The sequence below is a fragment of the Palaemon carinicauda genome, chromosome 14 (assembly GCF_036898095.1).
Source record: "Palaemon carinicauda isolate YSFRI2023 chromosome 14, ASM3689809v2, whole genome shotgun sequence".
Taxonomy (NCBI): Eukaryota; Metazoa; Arthropoda; class Malacostraca; order Decapoda; family Palaemonidae; genus Palaemon; species Palaemon carinicauda.
Genome location: NC_090738.1, coordinates 73625212 through 73632711, shown reverse-complemented (window position 1 = coordinate 73632711; position 7500 = coordinate 73625212).

Below are 7500 nucleotides of genomic sequence, written 5' to 3'. Positions count from 1 at the left end.
CTACCTCTTACCTCTTACCTTTTACCTCCTACCTTTTCTACTTATTTTCTTTTGTACCCTGCCTCTTTCATTTCTTACCTTTCAACGCTTAATTCACTAGCATACCTCCTACTTCCTACCATCCACATCCTACCTCTTACCTCTTACCTCTTACTACCTACCTCCTACTTCCTACCATCCACATCCTACCTCTTACCTCTTACCTCTTACTACCTACTTCCTACTTCCTACCATCCACATCCTACCTCTTACCTCTGACCTCATACCTCTTATCTCTTACCTCTTACCTCCTACCTCTTACCTTTTACCTCCTACCTCTTACCTTCTGCTTCCTACTCCCTACCTCTTACATCTTACCTTTTACCTCCTATCTTTTCTACACATTTTCTTTTGTACCCTTCCCCTTTTATTTCTTACCTTTCAACGCTCAATTCACTAGCATACCTCCTACTTCCTACCCGTTACCCGTCACCTCTTACTTAATTTACTTTTAAATTTACTTTTACATCTTACCACACGCCTTATTTGTTTACCTAAAAAATTGTTTACCTTTTGCCCCTTTTATTATCTACCTCGTACCTCCTACATCCATTCCTTGACCGCCTATCTACAACTTATGATAATTTTTTACTTTTAGTATTACGCCCTAATCTCTACAATCAACTGCATTCCCCCTCATCAGAATATACATCAACATGGACATCTATCAAGTAACTTATCGTTCCTACAAGACGCACCTCTATGCTACACGCTACCGTGTGATCTACAAAAAATTGGCAACTCCTCGTCATGACTATGGGTAATGTCAAAAGCAAGCGACCGGTGACACCCGGTCAAAATTTTTATTTTATATAAATTTTTTCAGACGCTCAATTGAAAAGATGAACATTTTTTCTTTGTTTTATTTTAGGTCATGGAGAGGCATCCCCGGTCAAAGGTTCCAACCGATTCATCGGTTTTTGCTTAAATATCACTCTTTTTTTGCGCAAGCTTATGTTATCTATTCCTTGGTCAGTAGCCGTGACATAATTTTATTGTTATTACATTACTGAACTGCCGGCTGCCCAAATCCCATACAGTTTCCCCCAGAAAACACCGAAGAATTCACCGCAGTATAAACAGAATAGCTTATGAAGCTAGGTGATCTACTAACACCACGGGACCAAACGTACACAATCGAAAGGTCAAGTAGCTTTATATATATTGTTAACATACTAAAAGTAAAATACCGGAGCAGCTAGTTCGGGCGTCAAAAAGTAAGCCATACCTCTTATCTGAAATAGCGTGTTATCTCTCATGTTACCTTATCCCACAAGATAATTGATAATAAGGTAAATTCCAGCATAATCTAGGCAACACCTAAGTTAATATTTTCAAAATTTTCTGTTGAACGTCTTTCTAATTCCTTAAGAAACAGAGCTAATGAACATTATCGTAAGCAGAAGAAGGAGTCGTTCAATAACAAAGTTCACGTGACTTCAGATGTGACCACGTGATTATCCGAACCATCATAGCAATAATCTACGACTATGGTTTTAAAATTTGGGGTCAAACGTCTTTGTAGCTCATATCATTCGGGGCCGATAAAAATGCGTTCCCGCTAGTATACTATTTCAAACCTCTGTCACGTGACCTAACCCCACGTGACCTTACCCCACGTGACCATCTAAATGCTTCTGCAAATAGTGTAGGCCAAAATTTAAGCTCAGACCTACAAAACCTGCGGTCAAACGTCTTTCTAGCTGATTCAGAGACGGAGAAACAAGCATTGCCATTATAGTACCTTTGGAAAACTCATGTCACGTTACCCTACCCCACGTGACCCCCTGGTCACATCCGCACATAGCTTGAGCCACTCCTTATAAGTTTATCTTCAAAACCTGGGGTGAAACATCTTTCTAGCTTATTCAGAAGCTGAGAAATAAGCTCCCCCGTTTTTGGTTTTGAAGCGTCTATCTCTATATCTACCTATCTATCTATGTGACGTGACCTTACCCCACGGGACCATCTAAATGCGTCTGCATATAGCCTAGGCCACAATTTACGTTCAGACCTACAAAGCCTGGGGTCAAACGTCTTTCTAGCTGATTCAGAGGCTGAGAAACAAGCATTTCCGTTATAGTACCTTTTGAAAACTTATGTCACGTGACCCTACCCCACGTGACCACCTGGTCACATCTGAACATAGCCTAAGCCACCCCTTATAAGTTTATCTTCAAAACCTGGGGTGAAAAATCTTTCTAACTTATTCAGAAGCTGAGAAATAAGCTCCTCGGTTTTTGTTTTTGGAGCGTCTATCTCTATATCTACCTATCTATCTTTGTCACGTGACCTTACCCCACCAGACCATCTAAATGCGTCTGTAAATAGCCAAGGCCACAATTTAAGTTCAGACCTACAAAGCCTGGGGTCAAACGTCTTTCTAGCTGATTCAGAGGCTGAGAAACAAGCATTGCCGTTATAGTACCTTTTGAAAACTCATGTCACGTGACCCTACCCCATGTGACCACCTGGTCAAATCTGCAAGTAGCCTAAGCCACCCCTTATAAGTTTATTATCAAAACCTGGGGTGAAACCTCTTTCTAGCTTATTCAGAAGCTGAGAAATAAGCTCCCCCGTTTTTGGTTTTGAAGCGTCTATCTCTATATCTACCTATCTATCTTTGTCACGTGACCTTACCCCACGTGACCATCTAAAGGCGTCTGCAAATAGCCAAGGCCACAATTTAAGTTCAGACCTACAAAACCTGGGGTCAAATGTCTTTCTACCTGATTCAGAGGCTGAGAAACAAGCATTGCCATTATAGTACCTTTTGAAAACTCATGTCACGTGACCCTACCCCACGTGACCACCTGGTCACATCTGCACATAGCCTAAGCCACCCCTTATAAGTTTATCTCCAAAACCTGGGGTCGAACCTCTATCTAGCATATTCAGAGGCTGAGAAATAAGCTCCTCCGTTTTTGTTTTTGAAGCGTCTATCTCTATATCTACCTATCTTTCTTTGTCACGTGACCTTACCTCACGTGACCATCTAAATGCGTCCGCAAATAGTTTAGGCCACAATTTAAGTTCAGACCTACAAAGCCTGAGGTCAAACGTCTTTCTAGCTGATTCAGAGGCTGAGAAACAAGCATTGCCAATATAGTACCTTTTGAAAACTCATGTCAAGTGACCCTACCCCATGTGACCACCTGGTCAAATCTGCAAATAGCCTAAGCCACCCCTTATAAGTTTATCTTCAAAGCCTGGGGTGAAACATCTTTCTAGCTTATTCAGAAGCAGAGAAATAAGCGCCCCAGTTTTTGCTTTTGAAACGTCTATCTCTATATCTACCTATATATCTATGTCACGTGACCTTACCCCACGTGACCATCTAAATGAATCTGCAAATATCCTAGGCCACAATTTACGTTCAGACCTACAAAGCCTGGGGTCAAACGTCTTTCTAGCTGATTCAGATGCTGAGAAACAAGCATTTCCGTTATAGTACCTTTTGAAAACTTATGTCACGTGACCCTACCCCACGTGACCACCTGGTCACATCTGAACATAGCCTAAGCCACCCCTTATAAGTTTATCTTCAAAACCTGGGGGGAAACATCTTTCTACCTTATTCAGAAGCTGAGAAATAAGCTCCCCCGTTTTTGCTTTTGAAGCGTCTATCTCTACATTTACCTATCTATCTATATATAGAACAATGAATGTTTACGCAAAATATGCCATATTTTGGCATATCTTTGACGTGATATCTCTTGAACCTTAAAAGATAGGGACTTGAAACTTTCAGGATCACCTAAAAATAAGAAGAAAAGGCGAATCTTAAAGTTTCAAACTTCTACTTTGTCGGGAAAGTACTTTTCTAAAAACCCGTATTTTCGCGTTTTGGTAATCGTATATAACAGCACTGCCCGCATGTTTGAGAGAGGGCGTTGTTTTGTCCCCGGTCGCGCTTGCCAGCGCTGTGATATATATATATATATATATATATATATATATATATATATATATATATATATATATATATATATATATATATATATATATATATATATATATATATATTCATATATATATATATATATATATATATATATATATATATATATATATATATATATACACACACACACATATATATATATATATATACATATATATATATATATATATATATATATATATATAAATATATATACATAAACACACATATATATATGTATATATATATATATATATATATATATATATATATATATATATATATATATATATATATATATGTATATATATATATATATATATATATATACGTAAATATATATACATATATGTAAATATATATATATATATATATATATATATATATATATATATATATATATATATATATACGTAAATATATATACATATATGTATATATATATATATATATATATATATATATATATATATATATATATATATATATATATATATATATATATATACAAATATATACATACACACACAAACACACACACACACACATATATATATATATATACATATATAAATATATATAAATATATATATATATATATATATATATATATATATATATATATAAATATATATATATATATATATATATATATATATATATATATATATATATATATATATATATATATATATATATGAATATATTTCATTATACGATTATAGCCCCCGTGGTTTGGGCAGTGAAAATCTATTATACTATGACATGAGACTGGAAACCAAACCTAAAATGACATATATATTACGACTTTCTCGTTATTCAACATTCTGAATTCTAAAATCACTTGCTCGATTTTACATTGCAACTCTTACACGGTAAAATATAATTACACGAATTCTGAGACAGTTAAATATCTTCCGGTGAGCAATAGATAAAACACTGAATATAAAAAGGTCTCTTAAGTACACCAACATAATGACAGAATGCTTTGAATAAGTCATTGAGCATCAGCACGGCATTTAATTCCTGTGTTTAAACTTGGTGACAGGTATGAGGCCTCTCGAACTTAGGGAAATTCCTCCCACAGCTTGAATATAAGATGAGTAAAATTTACCCACTGTGTATATGTAAATATGTACATGTAGATGTATTTTTCTTTCTTTTTTATTGCGTGGATATGTCTACATTCATTATTGCCACTAGCATAGATATTTCTACATCCGTTATTGCTGCCTGCTTTGACAAATGGGAGGAGGTGTCACGGTAGGGAGGTATTTGCGTTCAAAGCTATGTGTAAGAGTATTGGATGATCTCAGCCATCCCGAAGATGGTTTCGACCTTTTTGGCGGAATTTTTCTCAAGTGATGGATCTTCGGAATCCAGAGGGATCTAATGCTTGGGATGTTTTTGGCTCGAAACCGTCATTACAGATATGGGGAAGATGATTCCATCTTGTCTTGGTCTCAGTCCCAAGAATTTGGTTCTGTTTACACCCGTTCCTCTACAGTATATCTGTTTTGATGCTATCCTTCGGGTAGGTTATGGAGTGGACCATCTGGTCACTATACTCTAATTATGCTGATAGTGGCGAGTGCTAAATTCCTTTCTGACGTTTGATGGCCTAATATCCCCATGCAGGTAAACCAAACTAATCTCTTTCTCTCTTTCAAGCTAGTCTAATGGATTCTTTAAGCAACAAACCCCCATCCCCTGGATACGCTGACTCTTCCCCGGCATTTTTGACGATCTCTGCTAATTTAATTAAAAAAATACAGTTGACGTTCTAAGAATAAAACAGGACCCTTTTACCAATGTTTTTAAACCAAATAATTCTGATAACAAGGGGAAACCTTGAATCTTTCATGTTATCCAAATTTCAGTAGATACTGATTATGATATGCTATATAAATAATTTAAAGGCTATGGAGTCATGAAAGAAATAGGAATGAAACTAGGAAATGAAAAATGGCTTTGAAGGATATCTTATAAAAATCCTGAAGGCAGCATATAATACAACATGTAACACCAATAACATTAAAATCAATACCTTAACTGTCATGGAAGCCTTATGTGATGAGATGCGCATCAATTTGGATGTATATAGACCTTCTGACTCTTTTAAAAAAGATGTTAGTATAACTAGGCCTCCCCAGAGAAAGCCAAAAACCACTAATGTGGCTTATTGCAGAGCCTAAAGGCACTAAAGGGAATTATTTCAAAATTAGCAAACTAATTCAGACAAATGTAGGAGCCACTGCAACAGGTAATATATCTCGCTTTGGGAAAGATAGCTTCCTAATCCATGTAAAATCATGCACGCAATCAGTAATAGTGTTCAACCTCAAGACAAGTAGGGATGATGATATGTTATATATAAAAAAACCACGTAAATTTTAGTTTTGGAAGGAGAGTAGTCTTCAATAATGATAAATATTAGTATACAGAAGAGGAAATACTGTCCATTAACAGTGTTGAACGTGAATGGGATTCCTAGGACGTTGATGATTATCCTTTCTTTTCCAGGATGCCAATGTACCTTTCAACATCACTTTTGAAAATGAAAGAATTAAAGATCAATCTTTCAAACACATGCCCTTACAATGTTTCAAGTGTTTCAAGTCTGGACACCCTTCTAAATTTTGTTAAAATAAAAAAAAATGTGTAGCATCTGTTCCATACCTTATCATGGACACTGTACACTTATGGCAAGCTGTTTGTCCTGCAACCAAACCATAAATGCACTGAAAGGAACTGCAAGATTTATAAGTTTGAAGAAGATGCCCTCAAGAAATCCAGTGGAGAACACATATTCTGGGCACATACCAAAAGACTACTAAATAAACCAAAAAGCTATGCAAAGGCATTGAAATCAAGAGAAAATATACTAAAGGAGACATCGACCCGATGTAATGCAGCCTGTAATTCAAAGGAAAGATATACATCATCTAATGATAATAAGTTTTTGCCTGACATGGTAAGCATATTACTTTCAAAGGCTTTGCCACGGTGTATTAAAACTGCGGCAGTTCTCATTTCTATACAACCTTCATCCCCCAAATAGTACTAACCTCTCTCAGGCCATGTCCACCCTCCTCAACAACTGGATCGAAAGGACCATAAGAAAATCAAAAACATAAAACCACATTTATCAAGACCCTAAGTAATAAAACCACCGGGAAATAGTGTTAGATCCAAAATTGCTAATGGGGAAACTATTTAAAAGCTCTTCCAAGAAATAAACGATAATTCTCTCTTTAGTTTTGCAATAGAGAAGTAAGTGTTTAAGGACAAAATATGAAGAACTTAAGCTCTCAATTCACGAGCATTCTTCCATAGTTGTATATCTACATGAGAGCAAGCTTTATTATAATACCCCTTTTCCTCGCGAATATACTAGCTCTAGGACACCATATGATCACAGAGTAGGGAGCCAGGCCGGAAGCCTCATGTACGTTCATCGAAATGTTCCTCATATACCTTTATCTATTCGTACACCTCTGCATTCAGTGATTGTACAG